This window comes from Pyrgilauda ruficollis, unplaced genomic scaffold, assembly GCF_017590135.1.
Source record: "Pyrgilauda ruficollis isolate IOZ18807 unplaced genomic scaffold, ASM1759013v1 scaffold73, whole genome shotgun sequence".
Classification (NCBI taxonomy): domain Eukaryota; kingdom Metazoa; phylum Chordata; class Aves; order Passeriformes; family Passeridae; genus Pyrgilauda; species Pyrgilauda ruficollis.
In genome coordinates this window covers 376,804-398,185 of record NW_024529155.1, presented here as the reverse complement: position 1 = coordinate 398,185, position 21,382 = coordinate 376,804, and the positions used below count along the sequence as shown (strand labels likewise).

General features: G+C 38.9%; 1 protein-coding gene across 5 annotated transcripts in view; it reads left to right on the top strand.

Moving 5' to 3' along the window:
* Positions 1–21,382, top strand: part of KIAA1549 (KIAA1549 ortholog) — a 140,554-nt gene that overhangs the window by 13,891 nt on the left and 105,281 nt on the right. The gene's annotated exons all lie outside the window — the stretch shown is intronic.

The following is a 21,382-nucleotide window of genomic DNA, read 5'->3' as shown; positions in this document are numbered from 1 at the left end:
TTCAGAGATCTCAGTGCTCCTAATTCAGCAAGCTCGGCTGTCCAGGACTATGTGAAAAGCAATAAAATGTGGGGAGTAGGGGTTTGGGTGACCCAATATGATATTGGTAAAGGTCTAGCACCTGACTGGAATCAGGTGTTCTGTCGTGCATCTTGCTATCTGCCTGCTACTGCTTAAGATGTTTTCTGCATCATCCAAGAGAGAGCAAGATTCCAATTAGTGAGCTTCAGCTTTAAATAGGTAGTAGAAATGTTTGTTTTTCTGTCTGACTCAATGTTACCATGTGAGAGACAGGATTTGAAAACACTGTCAATAGTGGAGACAAAATATTTTGTAATGAACACACTCATCAATTCCAGCAGACTTCTGCAGTTTTTTCAGCAGGATCTTGCTGGCATTGGCTGCTGGTGGCAACTTTCCTGTGAGCAGAAGAGTTGAATTAATGGTGTGGGGAAGCAAGAACACTGGCAGGCCGCATGGTGGCACGTCAGTTCTCAGCCCGTTTTGATTGAAACTAATGTATTTTACAACAGACAATCCATGAGTCTTCCTGAATGTTGTGATAGTGTGGAGAGAGTTGGGAGCAGAAAAGAACACTGAAATATTGTGGAGAAAAATATAAGCCATCATGTTGCTTACTACAGTGTAAATGGTTTTTATTTTTGTCTTTGTGGTCTTTTTAAAGCCAAATGATACAAAACTCAGTATTTTGTTTAATTTGCATGTTGGCTTAATGATGGAAGAGTGTCTTGGGGAGAGGAAGCCTCACCAGAGGAAAACTAATAGAAGTGAGATATTTGAGGCAGTGCATGTTGTAGTTCACTTGAGAGACTTGCGTGAAACTGGAAGTGTTGCCTTTGTGGTTTCATTATGATTTAAATATCATCACATGGACATAAAATGCTAAAAATTCTAAAGCATCTCTGGCACCAAATTTAAAAAAATCATTATTGCAGTTCTCAGTGGTGCCTAAAATGCAGGAAGACTTTTTTTGCCATAATAGGCTTTCTTTGAAAAACAGAGTTCCTGATATGTCCCTCCATAACAGTGTAAAAGATTTAGACCTTTCCATAGTTAGCTTCTATACTAAAATTTTATGCTGCCACCAAGAACTAATGCAGGAAAGCTTTCCAGAGGTATATATTTCAACAAAGAATCTCAGTCTAATTTAATTTCATTTACACTGGGAGTTTTCATGGGTTCTGTTCAATGACTATTTGAAGGTCAGTAATAGGTGATTCTCTGTCCATAATGTCTGGTGGTGTAGTCTTTGAGATACTCAGGGAAATATGGAGATCTCTCATGATGCTGACTCTAGCAGATTTAGGCTCTAATTAGGGCTGGTTTGTGTAAACTGGTTTGGGAACTGACAAGTTCTCAGTTTCCTCATCTCATGCAGAGAAAGGAGGAAAGAAAAAAAAAAAAAAAAAAACAACAACAACCCAGAAGGCTCAAGGGCACCATACAAATCTGAACATGCTGACCTTTTAAAGAAAACTGCAAGTGTTGGAAATGCCAGGTTTTATTAAATTTTTGCAGGTTAGATGGACTTTACTGGAACCTTTTTCGCACTAAAGGAAACACCAAAAAGTGGTTTTGCTGAGAAATGGTACTGTAGTGAATACTCAGATGTTCATAGTTTGTTTTTTTTTTTTACTTTTGTTAATCCCTGGCATGTTGCCTGTTGTAAAAATAGGGGTGTATGACACAAATTTGAGGAAGGGGCAAGAATTTACATGCAGATTTACTGGGCTCCTGTAAGGAAACTGTGGCACAAGCTTGATGGAGTGAACTGCTTCTCATCAGTCACTTGAGTTCTACAGAGCAGACATGAGAGTAAGACATCTGTGAGATGTTTGGTGAAAAAATGGTATCAATGGCTTGTCTTTTAATATACAGGTTTTTCTCATTCCTAGACCAAGCTTGAGTCAAAAGCACAGGTGCTGGCTTTTCAGATAAACTTGATTCTTCTGTCAGCAACATCACTTTTTGGCACCCACTACACAGATGCTGATATACTGCTGGCATTTGATAACTGGAGGCTACTTTTTACCGGCTAAATGTCTTGAGAGTGTCATTTTGGCTTGGTTAAATACAAAAGTTCCTTTCACTTTACATGTACTTCAGTTTATGATGAGGTTGACTCTCCAAGAAATGCAGTTTACCTCAGAAATGCTTAAAATGAAAAAATCTCCCGCTTAGAGCCCTTGGAAACTGTCTTCCATGCCAAGGTCTAGTGTCTTTATTGAACTGGATCTTACCCTTCATTAATGTATCTGGTGCATGTAGTGAAATCCTTCTTGATGAAGGAGAGAAGGCAGTGTTTCTAAAATCCTCTAGCTTGTTAATCCTGGAAAGGTACTGGATAAGAGTACATAAGAGGGGAGGAAGGGCAGAGGAAATGAAACATTTTGTTGATTGGCTTGACTTTCTAGAAAGTGCATGGACCACGCTTGAATCTTGCCATTACAGTAGAATAAAACATTATAAATATCTTTAGTCCTGTGGTTTGGACTATTTTAGATCCCTAATGACAGAGGAAGGAAGGCTCTTTTTTTTTTTTTTTTTTTTTTTTTTTTTTTTTTTTTTTTTTTTTTTTTTTTTCTTTTTTTAAAACCATTTTTTTTTTTTTTTTTTTTTTTTTTTATTCCTGACTAGTTTAAAACCCTATTTAAATGATTTTATTCCCCAGTAACAGAAGTTAATAGAATAAAACAATGGTGAGGAAAGGGAAGGAATCCTGTGCGGCTCTCTGTTGGCATTACCAAATTTCATATTTGCTGTGAGGAGCAATTGTTAACTATGTTTAATGAAAGATACCACAGACATTTTCATTTACCACAACTGGATTATTGATAGTGAGAAACATTACTGAGTATGTTTCCCCTTTTATTCTTCAGCTGTGGGGACAGGAGCATTCCGTTTTTAGGTTACAACGGTATCTGCATTTGTATTGAAGTGTTTTTAGCCCAGCTTAATGAATGAACAATTTAGTATTTTGAGTGTAGCCTTTTGTAGTACGACTATGGAAAGACCCACTATTGCAACTCCACATGTTTCTGTGAGATTAATCCTTGGGTAGCATTTTACAGGTGTTCTGTGCATTGTCATTTACGCGGCGCTGCTGCAGTCCTGCCATGAACTATTACAAACTATCACACAAGGTACCAAGCCAGTGCATGATAAATGTAGCACACTGCTTGCAAATGTGAGAGGGATGTTGCTGGTTTAGGGTTCATTAAGCTTGTCAGAGATGTTGGTTTGTCTGGCGGTGTGAAAGAGACATGTGGTGACTTTCTGGATTGCAGAGATGTTATTGGGAGTTGGGAATGACGTGTCCCGTGGGAGCTGAGTGTACTCCACAAAGGTACATCTGTTGTGATAAAGTATTAGCTTTAGATTAAAAAGCTTATTAAAGCCATTTGTTTAAAGATGCAATGGAACAGTCATCAGCATGTTATACCAAGCTTTGTTCATTAATATTTTGAGTAAAATATGTGTAGGAAATTTCATTTTGATTGTTTTTGTGGGTAGGTTTTTGTATGAATAGCACAGGGAGACTGAACTGATTTCTCTAGAGATAAACAGTGAAGTTCTGTATTGATAAGATGGCAAAAAATTCTGAAAACCAGTCATGTGGGGCCGTAGGGGAATGTATCAGGAGGAGGAAGAGTCTGGTGGGCTGTTGAAGAGGAGCTCACTGTGCAGTGGTATGGTTGGGAAAACAGTTTAAATGTATGAGTGGAAGCCGGGAAGTTTTCCCACCTGTGTGCCAGCTGTGTGGTAGCTACAAATGTCAACTGCTCAGGAAGGATGTTGATTGACTAAGTGGGAATGGTTCAGAGAATATCCCTGTCGTGCTTTGGAAAGGATGGTTCCAGGTGAAAATGTCAAAAATAGCCTAGCTACCATGCTCTAGAAACAATAGAGATGTGACTTAATTTCTGTGTTGTGGAAAATGTTCTGTAGTGGAAGGGCTCTTGGACCAGATAGGAGAGATTTTCAGTGAGGGGAAATTGAAGCTGAAGAGCACTGAAGCGGAAGTTACAAGATTTGTAACAATGAGGAATAATTATCTGTAGAGCAACTTACTGTGTTGGAAACTTTTAAAAAGCAAGAGTTAACTTAGGCAAGATTTATGAACAAATTAGGCCACAGATGGGGATGGAAGACCACATTGTCACTTTCTGTCCTTATAGGTTTCTGGCTATGTGCTGTAAAAGAGTGACATTATGGAGTCTAATCATGTAGCATGGAATGTAATTCTCCTTTCCCTCAACTCCAGCCACCTTCTATTGGAATAAATGGCAAAATGTGCTCCGACCATGAGTATGAGACGTTGCTTGTGTTTGTTTCCCTTGGCTGGGATTTAGAGGAGATTGATGCAAATTTTTAGTGGTTTGGAAACATTCACTTGTGTACCAAAAAATATCAAGATGGTCATTAATTGCACTAAACTTATAGAACATGACGTTGAAGCATAACATGCAGTTTGATAAATAAAACTTTGGCTTATGTAACAGTTTGGAGTGTCATTCAGGAGCATACAGTGTTCTGGAGAGTGACAAGGCACAGCATGGATGCTGGTGGTGCCAGCAGTGGGGAGCTGGAGGTGAGCTCAGTCCCTGCCACCCAGGCTGCCTGTGCCTCTCCCTTTTTCCAGGAGGTGCCAGAGAGGAGTAGAGGTGTTACACAGACTGTTGTGTACCCATGCTGGGAAGGGTTCTGTGGGTGTAGAAGCAGATGGTTGTGTTTGGATGATATTCTGAATTTCCATGGAGAGGCAAGAAGAAAGAAGGAAAGGAAAAGAAGTCTCAGAGTCAACTTTTCCACCAAACAAGAAACTCCCCAGAGATGTGTGCCACCACAAGTAAGAGGTAGCTCTAGAAATAAAACTGGAAGTAGATCAGACGCCACCACGTTCTTCCCTTACTGAGTGACTCTTCTATAGTAAAGGTTTAATTTATTTGGAATACTTGTAGTATTTCTTTAAAAAACCCAAAGTTTATGTGTTACTGGCCAGTATTATTTGTAGAAGGCCCCCCTCAAGCATATTTTGCACACTGGCAACTGTCAGTGTGCACAGAGTGGTTAAACTGGAGTGAGTTCAGCTGACACTTCTGTAGCAATGGAAACTTATTAATTAATAATTCAGTGCAGCACTATGGAAGCTGATATCTGTGGTGCACAATCTCAATAATTTTAATGACTCTCTCTTTCTTCATTGCTCTGTTAGCCATTTAACAGGAGTGCTTGTCATTTTAATCTGTGATTGGAGGGGGACAGCAACATCTCAGTAGTTTTGTGTGATTTTCAGCTGTGACCTTCAAGGTCTCTGCGAAGTTAAATGGTAGGGTCTTGCTGTGCTGTTCTGAGGAGAGGTCCTCTTCATGTTGTAGTTGCTGTGCTGAGGATGCCATCATCTGGATGTCATGGACCCTTCAGGCCATATTTATTTGCTGTTTGCTAGCTGAACTTGTTTGTGTTTGCTCAGCTCAGTTGTTTACTGCTGAATTTCTACCATGTTCAGAAATCCTTACTGTGTTCACTGCTCCACAGGCCATATGCGGCAAAGCTATGACTCTCTTTAACTTGTAGACTTTGAGTAGCTAGGAAAAGTTGGTGGTGATAGGCTTTTCCCTTCTGAGTTTGCTTTTGTGGGTGTTTTGTGTTCTTCCCCAGGAGACTGCAAAGTAATCGTTGAAAAATCTTGCTGTAATGACTTCTGGGGTTCGCGAATCCAGTTTTATACCAGATTTCAAGCTTAGTGCAGTGGTTGAACAAGAAAAGCAGTGATTGGGGAAAAGACCAGCTGGATGAAAATGAGGCAGCTCTTATGGCTTTTCATTGGAGAAATGAATGTGTCTCAAGAACTTTTTTATTGCTGACACTCTTTATTTTATTCACAGGTAACAGAAAATGTGAATGCTAGGGAAGAATGTAAAAAGTGGGAGGGGAAAGATGGTGTGATTGAGCAGAGTTGTGTTCTGAGAGGTGAGGGCAGAGGACTGACTTGAAAAAGGCATGGCAGATAAAAGGGCTAATAGAACAAAAAGAGCAACAGAAGAAAGAACAGAGAATAAAAATAGGATTTTCAAAACCAGTTTGTCTAGGAATCTGTGTTCCCGTGAAATGAAATTGAAAGCCTCCATTTCTCCAGGTAGTGGTACATTTCAGTAAAATTATTCAAAAGCTCCACTCCCACACCCAAATACATTAATGTACAAGAATTGTCTGGCAAAAAATACTGCCATTTATATAGGAGCATTTGATGAGGAAAACTGCTAGTATGGAAGAAACCAAGACAAGTCTGTGTCCCTTATGACAAAACTTAATTGTCAGTTAAAACCTGACAAACTTTAAAGGTATGCTGTGTGTTCATGACTTAGTGAAACTTGAATTCCTGTTAAAGTGAGGGCTGTAACTTGTGTTGCAATATGTTGCATACAGAACAGCATATTCTAAAGTAATGTAAATTCATGGGATATGTATTATGTAAAGATTCATAGTGTTGGAATGAATGATGGCACTTCCATGGACATTGTGGGACAAGTTTTCAAGCAAGTGTTTAGATAAAATTCTTGAGCTAAAGTTCTCAAACCATGCATGGTCACATGAGGAGAAAGTTGACTTCCATGAACCAGCTGCAAATTTCTTAAAGGAGGGTAGTGATTCTACTTTATGTGGTTGATATTTCTGCTACTGTAAAGGTTCAGAATAATTTCTGAAGAGTTCTAGGAGAAGATAACATTTTACCAACAAAACTTTAATTCACAGAGAGTGTTAGAAGTGCTTTAATGAACAGTTTAAAAAGCACCATATGGTTTGATAACATGCTCATCTACTTTCATGTCTGGGGCTGTGTGTTTAGTGTGCTTTATCCACATGGCAGATCCTGAAATCTGTTCCTGCATTACTCCTGTCTCTGCTGTTTTGTAGCAACGGTCAAATTAATTCTTGTTACTCATAACTAACAGAGCAAACTTGTAGTATTCCTGTTCCTGATGTTTATTCTAGTTTTCTGCAGTTGAATACAGTATGAATACAATATTTTCCAAGTGTTTGTCTAGGTTTTATTTTAAAACTTATGCTCTTTGGACTCTTGACATCCTATGGCATTGAGTTTCACAATTTCGTTATGTTTGGGGGGAATTTAATTTCTTACTCTTAAACTTACTCTAGTTGATACCTTTATTGAATTTTTTAACAATTTATTCTGAAACATTGTAGTTTTTATTTTAAATTCATCACATCTGTCCTGCTTGTGGCTCTAGAAGCCTCATTCTCATCATTTCACTTCTGTTTCTCTTCTCCAGTCTGAAAAAACCTTGCAATGGAGTCAGCCTGTACTTACACTTTATCCTTAATTTTCTCTGAGACACCTCTGTTTCTCTATTCTTGGGGTGATAATTATAACTATGCAGCACTTGAGATGAGATCACAATGTTTGCACATAGTGTGGCATAATAACATGTTTCTGTTCTCGTTCTCTGCTCCTTTCCTAGGAGTCTTTAGTATTCTGCTTTGTATCTTTGACTTCTGATGAGCACTGAATGGGCATTCTGAAATCATGGTGGATCATACTTTACAATCTCTTTTCCCAAGTTAGTAATAGCTAATTTGAGCTTATTGTTGTCTGTAGGTAGGGTTTTCTTCCTTTCTATATTTCGCCTTCACCAATATTGAATTTTACCTAACCTGACATAGAGCCATGGCTTTGGAAGAGCCTTCCACTGTTTTTCAGTGTCAGTTTCCAGTTGGGACTTTCCTGAAATGCTGTTGGCAAATGGTGTCAACTTTACTGCTTTGCTCCTGATCACATTTTAAGGACATTTAGCATTGTAGCTGCACCTCTGCTGGAAATATTTTTGCATTCTAAAGCTTTTAATTGGTTTCTGCTGGCACTCTGTAGTGGTTAAATTTCATAGTTTTGACCAAGAGCCTTGCTTAAGACTCTGAAAATCCAGTTTAAATTGTTTCAGGTGCATTAAGGTTGTGTACAGACTGCTCTTCACTGTACTGTTGCTGACAAGTGAGTATTTGTGAACCTCTGAGATTACAACTATTAAGTCTTTGACAGATCATTGTCCTTAGTCCATCTGTGCAGCACAGTTAGGTAGCAGATCCAAAATAGAAATGTTGATGGATTATAGGAACTCTAGTCTCTTGAAACTATCAGTCTGAACAAGAGTAATCTTTAGGTGGGTTTATTCAAAAAATGGTTCTTTTTGGAGATACTCTCAGGATAAGCTTGGGGGCTTCTGTCTGCTGTCAGTAAAACCCAACTCCTAGAAGAAGCTGTGTGTCACGGTTGTACACCCTGCACTTGAGTCTATAAGTAGTGCATCTTGTGAGATTTACCTTTGAAGTGTTTGTCTGCTATCAATTGAAAGAAAAGTAATTTTACTTATTCTTTTGGCTTTCTTGGGGATTGGCAACCATTCACAAATGTTTTACTTTCTGGTTTATGCTGTATCTATTTGCATTCAGTTGGTAAGCAGTTTGGAATTATTTGTACCACTAGCAAAGATCTGTGTCTGCATGAATGAAAATGTTCTAGTTTCTTTTTTATGTGTATGTACAGCCATGAACCAGCAGAAGTGAAGAATCAGTATGTTGATTATACCAGTTCTAAGGGGGCTGAGAATGCAACTGAAATGACTTACAAGTGAATATCTGGACCTCAGGATAGTGTGTGTATCTGAACTCAACATATCCTCTAATTGATTTTCTCCTGTTTCTCTGATGTAAATGTTTATCAGTGAACTTAAGGATTGTATGGTAGTAGGCAACATGGCCCATACATTTAAGATCCCATAAAATAAAGCTGTGTATTAAAACCCATACATTTTCAACAAATTTTTGACTCATAGCTTAAAATCAAACAATGTGTAAGTGTTTAATAACCTTCCAGTCTGTCCTCAAGCTGCTGAGTTGATGTGATTCATTAGATCATCCTAAGTGGTGGATGTTCTCTTGTGAAATCACTCTCTTAAAAATGGAGGGGGTATAGTTTTCTGCAACTCTCGAGTGGGCTCTTCATATAGGAAACCCATTTATCTGGGATATGCAGCATACGTGCACACATAGCATCCAAATCTTGCCAACTGTTGCTGTGGAGGAATTTTTAGGAGGAGGTCTGGAAGCAGTGAAGCCATGATTTGTTGTCTGTTCCAGAATGATGTGCTTAACATTTTGCATTATTATTAGATTATTTTTGGCTATACATGGTTTCCCATTGCCTTTGGAGTGGCCTTTGCTTATTCAGATGTAGCTGCATTTAGCAACCAAACCTTCTGGAAGGCTTGCTGCAGATGTGAAGGTTAGTTACTGGATTGTCATGCCCAAGCAGCTAGAGATATGCCAAAGGTGACAACAGTATGCAAAACATTTTTAAAAATTGTGTAAGGCACCAGAAAGGTTGCTGAAAAGACCGAATATTTTCATTGTCAAGGCCAATTACGAACAAGGTCTCGTATAATAAACTTAGTTGTCGCTTTTATCTGTTCTTGCTTATTAACAAAGACTGGGAGAGCAGTATAAATGGTAACCATCTCTCCTCTTGAAATCCTCAGAGGAAGTTATGTTCAGGGTCATATAATTTCCTTACAAACCATACACAACATCCCAACTGATGTTTACAATCCTTGCAGATGACAGCAGGCTGATAAGCCATGCAGCTGGCTAAGGCAGGCTTTTATTTTGGTTGGGGCTTTTAAAATAAGTCTGGCCACAGAGTCTGTGATTGATGCTGTATAGAGAGCTGAAACTAGGAATTTGCTGTTTTCCTTGGAAGTACTTGATATACAAAATTCTCAATTTCTGTTTTTTCTTGCCATGTTTCCTAATTGAGAAGAATTTTACTTTTTTTGAGATGCCAGACAATGCAAGAAAATGTGTGATCACATCAAAGTTTTTTTTGTATTCTGACTCATTCTTGTGTGATAGAAAAGATTGGGGGTAAGAAAACACCTGACACATGACGTTCATAAAAAAAAACTTGACTTGCAAATACACTGACAGTTGTTTTCTGAAAATAATTTGCATATTGAATGTCTTTTTGGTTGTGATCTTGGTCGTTTTTTAGTATCTTGGCATTCATGCACAGTTTTGCAGAACCTGTCTGTATAAAACTCAAATTTTAGTTTCTGGAAACTTACATAATACACAAGAGAATGCAAACTGATCCAGACAAAATGTCCTCAAACTATCAGAGGTGTTCTGTTGTTCTGTCTTCAAGACTTTGCTCTTACAGAGCTGTGAACTGTGTCAAAGAATATAATCCGTTTACTAGAAGAAAGATTAATTGAGTAGTACAGTTTGTCATTATTTTTTCCAGTTTTCACATAGCAGCCAAATGGAGCCTTAAAATTCTGGTGCAAGGAGTCAGTGCCTGAAGATATTTTTCATGTGTGCCCCAACTGCCTGAAATAAGAGGGATGTTATAGGGACTTTAAATAGTCCCTATTTAAACCACATTCCTGAAATTTTAAATTGTCCAGTGACTTCTTCAATGGAGTGAAAGATTCCGTGGGTCGTTTGTGGGAACAGTTGATACTGGAAGTGTGACATACCCGTCTTCAATTCTTGCAATCTGTGATTTTGGAAGTAAAAAAGAAAATAGAATTGATGCAGTGCTGGCGAGTGTTCTCATGATAGATGCATTCATTGTTAGCAATAAAGTCAACATACATAGTGTGCAGTAGAACAACTGGTCTGAGTTATTTCTGCAGGTTATTTCTACAAATATTGTGTATTTTTTGGATACGACATGATTGTATTGACCCTCCTCTGCTGAGGTAAAACCAAATCCTATAGTTCTCAAGGGTAGCAGACAGCAACTGGTTTTTTAGGAGAAATAAGACTTGGGCCAATATCAGTGGCTGTACACTTGTTAGCTGTAGTTATTTACTTCCCTCCATTTGGGAAATCATAAGAAGTTGGTGTTCCTTGTCCTTTCTATGTTCCCTCCCTTACTGCAGAGGTATTGCATAATGTTTGTAAAAGCTTGTCAAACATGTGCATCCTCATGGGAAAGTCCTTTCTGAAAGCAGTATTTTTAATTGTCTGAATCTAGGATACTGGAGAAATTTCCAGTTTGGATGCTGAGAACATGCCATTTGGTTCAGGTTGGTTGATGTTCTTTAAGACAACAGCCCAGCAGTGTGCCTTGCACCATCTATGTGTTCCTGTGTTTCTTGATGAAAGTACGTATGAGAAAGGTATCATGATAGAACCTCTTTGGTATCCCTGGGTGCATAATGAATCCTACTATACTAGAATTTACATATTAAGGTTAATTTTTCATTGGTGTCAATGAACCTTTTCGTTATCTCAGCTGGGAATGAGCTCACTGCTCTGTATAAATATTATGAGACTAGGGCTATGATAGTTGCTGTTTAATTGGACAGTAAAATGGAACTTCAGTGTTACCTAAGGCATTGACTTAGAGTAGCTTTTCTCATTAAGCTTCAACAAAGGCGCTGTTCCACTTGCTTTCCAAATCACACTGTTGATGACAGGGTTCTTAATTTTTACTATGTAATATATAGTGTATACTGTATAATAACAGTGTGCGGTTTTCTTTTGTAACCTCTGAGCAAGGAGAAATTGCAATTTCCCAGCTGTGTTTAGTAGGATAGGTTCCCTGTCTATATTGTTCTGTATCCTTAATATGGGAGATACATAAGTGAGAGCTCTGTTTAAGTAGCATAACACTTGCTTCTGTCTCACAGTGACTGCTATTAGAGCAGCTGATAAGTTTATTTGCATAAATAGTGACTGCAGAATTGGGAACAAAAATGTGTTGATGGAAATCTCTTTAATTAGGTTGCTTGCTAGCTTATGGAATGTAATTGAAGAACTCTGCATACATTCCAGGTTATCCAGCTGTTCCAGGTACAAACATTACAATGATGCTGAGAATATGCAGAGCAGCAGTAGTTTCAGTGTTTGTGCTTCTGTGTATGTGCTTTCTAAATGGACTTTTTCTTTTCATCAGAAGGGACAGCTGTCCTGACTTGACCAAGGTCCCAGATTGGAGATGTCTCCTCTCACTACCCTTTGGTGTTGCAGGGAGCATATGGGGTGTGCTGCTGTGGTTTCTTACTCTGAAGGCCATGTGGAACTTCAGCTGGCCCTCCCAGAACTTGGATTATAAACTACCAAGTTTTGGAACAATTGAATTGCCCCAGTGTAAGGCTGCCTCGACTGCTGAAGGCTTAAAAGTCTGTTGTCTGGGCTGGTTTCCCAACTGTTGCTTACTGTGCGCAGAGTTTTGTGAATCTGTTAGCGAAGTGTATGGTGGCAGCTTCTAGAGACTGAAACATGCCATGTTGTGTCCTTGTACAGTCAAGAGCACCAATTTCTGCATCCTCCAGGGAGTTAAAACAAAAGATAGCAATTGGAAAGACTCTTACTGAGAGTTTCCTTGTCGATGCTAGGGCAAACAGACTTGAGTGTGTCACAGATTTGTAATACACAGATTCTGAAAGATCCAAGTGTATGTTTTGTTTTGTTTAGCAGAGGTTATAGCTGGGGGTGATATGAGGATTGCAAGCTGTTGCCTGCTGGTGTTCCTGATGGCTGCCTTGCTGGTATCAAAGGCAGTTGGTATTTTGCATCAGGCAAAATGTTGGTTAGATTATACCCTGTTATAATGCAGCTGTTTTATGATGGGGCGTGGAGTCAACAGATTGACTGTGTGTCTTTAATACTGAATGTTTCCAGGCCTTTTGGCTTCATGAGTTATCCTGGGTCAATGGACCTGAAGCAGTTGGGGCGTTGCGGGTGTTGGCAAGGGCAAACTAATTTGACTTGAATTTAGCCATTGTTTGTATATTCTATACAGCTGGTGTGATCTGTCTGCACATTGTTATGCTAATCACATGATACTTAGTGAGAGCTTGTAACTGAGTCATGAGTGAAAACAGGTAATGTTTCCATCAAAATATTTTGATGTTAATATAAATGTGTACTTGGAAGAACAGAAGACATCGGCTAAGATTTCTTTTATAAATCAGTGTATCAGAATGATGGGGTAGCATAAGCAATGCAAAACACTGCTTCTGTGAAATACTGTAGTGTCTGGAAATGTACTTTACAGCTCTTGGAATGAAAGAGGAAGGGGACTGTGTCTGGCTAAAAGCAGAGGTGACAATGGTTGTATGTAGAGGGAGGGAATCGAGTGATTTTGCTTTCAGGTCTATAATAAGCTTTTGAAATTAGGAATCATACATAGGCTTATATGAAGTATATGATTCTCTTTTTAAATTGACGTTCACTTGTAAACTACTTAGTGAGCCATGTCATTTACATCCAGTGTTGAAGAGTTGTCTTTACATTTAAGCTGGAACCTAAGAACTGCTATTAGCTTCCTCATGTGTTCCCTATGGTCTCACTTAAGTCCCTTAATGAGTCATTATGTCTTAAATTTCCTAAGTTTAACAGACTTATTAATGAAACAGAATAATCTGAATTTTGGAGGATGGTTGTTCATGTTGCTGTGTTCAATACATTATGCTGCTGGTAGTGAAACTTCAGCAGTGTGCTGCTGAGCTGGCAGGCTGTGCTGAGGATGTGGTACAACCTGCCTACAGACCTGTTCTGGTCTTGGCCGGTGATGTTACTTGAGTTACATAAATTTTAAGTGCTAAACAAGCTGTGTTCTCAGATTCTGTGTTCTCCTCAGCAAAAACTGATTTGCATAATGCATTGAAATGCTGGGCCAAAGAATCCGTGGTTATCAAATCTGATTGAAAAGGAAATCTTGCCCCATGAAAGACAGAGAGTAATAAATCTTTTTATTGATATTTTGTGAAATACATAAAAATATGATATAAGAGTTATGTCCAAAAACACAGGACTCTAAAGTGTAAAAAGCTAAGACCAGAAAGTTACTAGGAGCTGTTTCATCTGCCTGTCCAGACTTGTGAGTTTGAGCTAAAGGGCAGATGGGATATGGTAGGACAATATAAACCAAGATCTTGCTTGTCTTGCTTGTGCTCTAGGAAGAGAAGAGGGTGAAATAGTGAAAGAGAATAGTGAAATCAAGGTATAGTTATGTATAGTTAAATATATATAGCTAAATGCAAGGATTTATTGTACATAAATAATTATGTTTGTTTATGGGGGAAGCCTTTTTGAAGTTTTGCTCCCATCTGCTATTTGAAAATTGCTTTCTGGGGTCCTCAGGATTCCTGAGCAGTAAAAACAAGCGGTAATGGATGTGGCATAACGGGGATCTTGTAGACCCTAAATACTTCGACACCTGCCTACAAACATAGATATATATATAATTGCTAATAGCAATCCTTAAACTGCATTTTTCTTTACAAAGCACACTTGATATTATATCACTTTATCATGAGTCATCTGCTTAAATCTGCCTTCCTTTAGCCTGTAGAGTGCATGTTGATACAGTAGTTTTCATTTTAGCGTTCCATAGACTTTTCACAAAGGCGCAATTGAGCGCCAAGCACTGGCTGTCTGCTTTAATGGAATGCGTGAGTTAAGGCAATTTCCTGTTGCACGGAGAGAAACTTTAAGTGGATTTACTGAATGTGACAGGAGATGTACGCAAAAAGCAAATTATTTAGTACTTTGGAATAAGACATTATGTTGCTTTGGAAGATTTGACTGAATGACATGTTACATAACAGGTAATTCTGTAGAGTATTAAATATATCAGTTCAGGGTAAATTATCAACACAAAGGTGGTTTTCTTGTGCCTCTTTTACATGTTGTATGATAAGGCATATCAGAGAAGACTCTTGACACTATATTGTCCTGTTCCTGTCCAATTTCTCCTTCTGATGGGAATGGAGACGCATGACACTGTGGTAAAGAAAAGTGCATCCACTTGTAGGTCATACTTTAGTAAATGTTTCTCCATTGTTCAGGACTTGGCGGCTGTAACAGTCCCTTTTAATGGCAGGCTTGTTTACAGCGTCAGCTGTCAGGGCACCAGGTTGCTTTTGAACCAGGCTTTTGTTCCTTTTTTTTTTTTTTTTTTTTTTACTCCTGTGAAAGGATTTTGCATTTACTTAATTCCAGGGAAATAATTTCAGGGATTTGTTTTTTAAATAAAATGACTAAATGCCATGTGTATGGCTTGGCTAAACAGAAGCCAAGAATTGACAATTTTAAGCACTCAAGTTGTGGAGGCTTTCCCTCACGTAGTACTGCTCATAAGCGAGAGTGGTCCATTGAAACAGAGAGGTGGGGTGGAACAAGGAAAATGTCCTTAGCTTGTGGCTGGCCTTGAGGGAATTAGTTGCAGCACAAAAGTCCATTTATAAAATTAAAATGAACAAACAAGCAGTAAAAGATGTGGGATAAAAGCATCACAGTAACCTACAGTGAAGCAGAGTACGTGTACGGGTGGAACACACAGGATATGAGACATCTTTTGCCATTTCTGTTTGTTTAAAACCTTAGCTAGAAAGTTAAAGCTCTCGTTTGTTCTTTCATGTCCAAGGATTTGCTAAATGTTCACATTTTGAAATTAATGGAAAATTTGAGTCTGAGGATTTGTCAAAAGTGTTTTCTGTTCTCTTTTTTTTTTTCCTTTTAATAGGAAAAGATTACTTTAGGAGTAAACACTGTGCTATTTATTCCTGTTTTTCGAAACTAAAAACAAGGTGACTGTTCAAAGGTAATTTTGCGGTCATCTGTTATAAATCTCTTTCATTTGAGTATTACTTTGCTGTATATGGCATGAATTCTTTTAATTGAAAAAATTGCCAGCTTCATCTTCCCCTTTCTTGTGTAGCTTTAAGCACTAGCATTGTATTTTGTACAGGCATGTGAAAGATGCATGCTATAGCAGTGTCCTGGTAGAATTTTCCTCTTTTCAAGGAAACCTAGTATTTAAAGAAAATTGAAGCCACAAATGTTTGTTCACTGTGAACTATTTTTCTCTAGTTAAATTTTTTAAACTATTCGGGCAGAAAAGAGAGGATGGTGCTGGCCTTTGAGATCAAAGGCTGTCAGTCTCCACAGCTCCATTTCGAGTGCTGCCAGTGGGCCAACGGAGTGATCCTTCTACTCAGGGGAGCCCACATCTGGAATACTGGGTCCAGTTCTGGGCTTCCCAGTACAAAACAGATACAGGCACCCTGGAAAAGGTTCACCAAAGGGCTGCTAAGGGATTGGAGCATCTCCCCAGTCTGAGGGGGCTGGAGGCTGTTCAGCCTGGAGACAAGAGGTTGTGGGGGGTGAAAATCAGTGTATATTAGTGCCTGGAGTGGGGGTGCAAAGGAAATGGAGCCAGGCACTATTCAGTGATGCCCAGGTACAGGACCAAAGGCAGTGGGTACAAACTGAGGCACAGGAGGTTTCCCTAAACCTCAGGAAAGCTTTCTGTACCTCGATGGTGATCGAGTGCTGTCACAGATTGCTTGGGATGGTTGTGGAGTCTCCATCCTCAGAGATACTCTAAAGCCTGAACATGGTCTTGGCAACCTGCTTGAGTGGAGGGAGGTTGGATGAGATGACCTTCAGAGGTTTCTTCCGGCCTCAACTATTCTGTGAATACAGAGGTACATTTTGCTGTCAGTTAAATTGAGCAATTAAACAAGGAGAGGTTTGTCATTCTGTTTGTGTTTGTTTGTTTTTGCTTGCCTTGAAGCAAAAGAAAGCTTGAAGAAGTGATAGCTTTCCTAGGAAGAGAACTCATCTCTTTTTTTATCCACTTCCATTTCTTAAAAGCTTGAAATGATCATATTTAGCCTAATCTAAGGTTATGCCATGTGAAATGATGTTCCTTTTTAAAAGAAGAGTCTTCTAATTAATGTTGATTCCAGTACGGACAAGATTGCCAGCTCTAGATCTGAGAGCACCAAAGCAGGCAAAGTAAAACCAGGTGTGGTAGTTTCAAGTATGTAATCTGCAACATGTACCCCGCTGTTCCTTTGGAGCATTGAGAGGGAGTGGTGATTGTGGATGTACTGACAGCTCTGCAAGAGAGTTACCTCCTAAGGCAAAGGAGTATTTTACTTAAGAACTTCCTGAAATGTTGAAATGGATGGCAGTCCTTAATTTTTGTGTGTGTGTGTGTTTGTTTTTTTTTTCCTGTGAGATATGCATTATAAACTAAAGTTGCTGGTTTGGTTAGAACTGGGCAAGGGAGCATTTGAGTGTTTCTTCAGGCTGAGCAGCTCTCTGGGAGATAATGAGAAGTGAGCTGCCTGCACTAATACTTACTTGCTTGATTTTATGATGTAAAGAAAAGAGAGGACTGTGATGTTGGCAGGGTTTTTTCCTTCCTTTGTCTTGTCATGAAAGTTCAAGAAGGAGAAAAGGACTGCAGTGCTTTGTGACCTGATCTTATGTGTAAAAGCCGGGTAGGGGGTAGGTTGTCATCTGTGTGTCCTCCTTCTTTGCCTGCTTTTCCTCCTAATACATTTCTCTGGCACTCCAGAAATATTTTGAAACCTGAGCTGAGTTCTAGTCATTACTGTGTGTAGTTTGAATGAATGCAAACTATATTTAGTATTGCTAGAGCACAGTAAACACCATGTTATAGGAAGGATGTCTTAAGCTACCTGGTAAGTCATTCCTCTGTGCCTGAAGCAATGTGTTTCATCATTCCTGATGAGGGTTTTGAAGAATTTTGGCTCTGTATATGCCTGTTGAGTATGTGTTCTGCATCAGGGTGTAACCTGCCTCTAAAAAGTATCTGTTAAAATGTCTTCTGATTGACAACATGGGAAATAAAACATGGGAAAATAAGATAGTTGTGAACCCAAAATCAAACCTTGCTGTACAGATACCTAATTTCTATAGAAACTGCTTTGGGACTGAGAATCCATTTTGTAAATTGTGACTATTAAAATGACCCATATTGTATATGAAGCCTTATAAAACTCTGTCAGAGAGCCTGATGCTCCTGTTACTATGTTACAGTTACAGGGGACTAATGCACGTATCCTAACACATAGGAAAAGGTAAGGTAGATTCTTTGGGGTTTCTATAGCAGGCAGTGCTGTGGAACTGTAACTTCCTGCTTGTCTGACTATTGCTGGAGAGGTTAATTGAGATATTGCTTGATACAACATAAATATTTCAGAGGTAGGCATGGGATTCTTAGTGCTCTCTGTTCAGCTACAATTCCCAGTAGTGCCTTTTACATTCTTGTGGCTCTCTAAATTTGTCAGTTCAAACTCTGCCAGAAATTTCAACTAAACAAAAAAATCACAGTTTTGTTCCTTTTGACAAGTGTGTTTATATTAACTATACCATTGCTTCTGTAAATTGGTCCAAGTTGTTTTTTCAAAAACTAAAATATCTCAATTAATAAAAGAAGAGACCCATTTTATTTTCATAACTATCACACATTCATGGCTTATGGTAATTCAGATGGTGGGGAGGAAGAATCCTGCTGCTGCCTGACTAAGGCTTGAATGAGCAATTAATTTGTATGTGTCCCACCCTACCTGAAGCATACTGGTGGTCTCAGCTCAGTTCCTAGAGCTCTGCTGACTGCTAGCCAGTCTTTTTTTGTCTTTTCAATTGGCATTTGCACTTGAAAACCTAAATAACAAATCTGTGGAGAGTAAGGGGCCCTGACACTACCACTGTCCCACCCATCACATGAGGTGAAGTTCCCATCAGCAATATGTTGCCTGAGTGCTGAGCAATTCATTTCGTAAACACTTAAAGACTGTTTTAAAAATATTCATAAACTACATCTTCTTCAGCCATCTTGCTTCTCACTAAAAATGAACATCCTACCCTCTTCCAAAAAAGATTGTCCAGTATTGAATTTATTTAAATAAATACCAGGCATTTGTCATGGCTTTTGTTATTAAAGGCATTCTTACTATTTGGGTTTTCACGTGTACTTAGTTGGGTGACTTTGATAACTTCTAGTTTCTTCTTCAGAGGTATCTTTCAACTGTCCATTTCATGGATGTGCCATGACTTGTCTGTAAGGACTATATTGAACATAATATTCTCACCATACAAATGCTGAAGGGTTGAAGACCTGCAGGTTTCTGTACCTCCCAGCAATTCAATATCATTTCGCCAGTGTTGAGTTCATGTTTGTCATAGTTACATGAATAAATGCTTTGATAGGCTATCTCCCTCTTCATCCCAAGAACCCCACTCTGAAGTACTTTTTTGAGTAGGTAAATACATCAAAAGCTCTGTACAATAAAAGTTTTCTGAGTGAAGAACTGCACTTCACTGTTTGTAATCTTTCTTGGAAGTGCATTATTTAAATGGAAGCTTAAGCTTGCTTCATAGAACAATGAAATAAATTTTAAAGCAACTAGTGTATTTTTAAATGTACAATTACAATAGCATGCATTTAACACAGACTTTTCTGTAAAATGTTTACAATAGGCATTCTTATTAATAAAGAGTATGATTTCTAGTTAGCTGCAGTGTAGTGGGGATAGAAATGCAAGACATTGCTGATGGGGACTTCACCTCGTGTGGGAGAGAGTGGTACTGTCAGGTACTCCTTCTTCTCCATAGATTTGTTATTTAGGTTTTCTACTGCAAGTGCTAATTGGAAAGACAAAAAAAAAAGATTGTGGCTAGCAGTCAGCAGAGCTCTAGGAACTGAGCTGAGATCACCAGTATGCTCCAGGTAGGGTGAGACACTTTAATGTCTTTCTGTCACTGTCTTAGGGGCATTTTGGCCCTTTTGCCTGTCCTAAGCAGTGATCTGAAGATGTGCACCTCCAAAAGTCATTGCAGTGGAAAGCTTCTTGTATTGGAATGCATAGATGTTACATGGGAGGGTGGAATAAGCTAGAAATACCTTGCAGGACTGCCACAAGTATGGCTCCAGCTAGTCCTAAATCTTCAGGCTCTTCCTCTTGATAAAATTATTGAGAGCTTTTGAAAGTAAACACTACTGTGTTTGAAAATGATGGTGGCAGCTCACGGGAGGACTGTATCTGTCCCTGGTACTGCCAGTTCAGCAGTAATTCTTTAGAGATCTTGAATAAAACCCAGCTCTAGATGCTCAATAAGCAGCCTAGTCTCTTTCAGAATCAACTGCATTCAAAACTAAGCAGAACATTTTGGAACCTAACGAGCTCCTAAGCTGTGTTAGAAGAGCCAAGTGCCTGAACTGTGCAGCACATAAATGGTTTTTTAGCAGGTTGAAGGGTAAGTCTGGGGAAAGCCTTTATCCACTCTTGAAGAAAGCGGTTTTGTTCCTCTGAGCTGTGACTGCAGTACCTGTATCAGGCACCTGTCTGTTCTTCCCCACAGAAGTGCTTGTGCAGGATGCACAAGGAGATGTGTTTTGGCAGAACCAGGCCAAGCAGGTTCCAGTCTCAAGGGCAGTCTAAATGCACAGCTAGAGACAATTTCTGTGTTGTGGAAGCTGGCCTTGTCCTGTCCTGTCCCCTCTGTATTGAGGGTCAGTTAAGTGTTCTGAGACTGGAAATTTCCCTAATCTATACATTTGTGTTGTTGGTGACACAGTGATGAAGCTAGGTGCAGCTTGTTTTTTCACTCTTCAAACTAGCAAGATAAAGAATAGTGAATACATTTGTTTCAGGAGTAGTTCCTAGGTACTACTCTTGTGCTGCCTAAACTGGAGAAACTTGCTCAGAATGTATGTGATTTTTGCACTTTGGCAGACAGAGAGACACAGACTGAAGCTTGTTCAATGGTATTGACATTTCTGACTGAATGGCACTTGATCTCCTATGCTAGTTGTTGTTCATTGGTGGGTTTTTTTTTCTTCTCTCCATGAGTCCTGTTGGGTTTTTATTTCAGCCAATTCTTATGTCTGCAGCTCTCAGTATGGTGGCTGTGGAGAGTTCATAGGGGATTTTTGTTACAACTTGGTAAGCATATTTATTTCAGGAAATATTTATCCTTGTTTCAAGACATGGAGAGCTCATATGGCTTCTGAAACTACTTCAGCTGAAGTCTGTTGAGGTAATTTATAACAAAGAGGTAGTTTCTGTATGACTGTATAGGTAAACATAAGCCAAATAAATACCATTTCATTAAGTACGCTTATGTCAGATCAGATGTCTTGAAAAACTTCTTATCTTAAACATGGTAATATTTATGACATCATCTGAACCCACAAGATGCTAAAATATTTATTCTAAATATCTAATTTTAAAAAACAAACCACTTACTGCTGAATTTTATATATTGCCTGAGCAGCAATGAGGTAAGACTTGCAGACTTTTCCATGACAGCCTTATTTGAGCACTAGAGTGCTGGATGTAGCAGAAACCTGCTAGAGATATGAGCACTGCGAGGTGGATGTCTTTCAAGCCTATTTAGGTTGTATATCTCCATAACTTGCTAAAAGCCTTTATATGAATAAGAAATACTTTCATATACGGGAAGTCTGAAGGCCGTGTGGTGCTAAAAGCATCGGCTTTGCCTGGCTGTC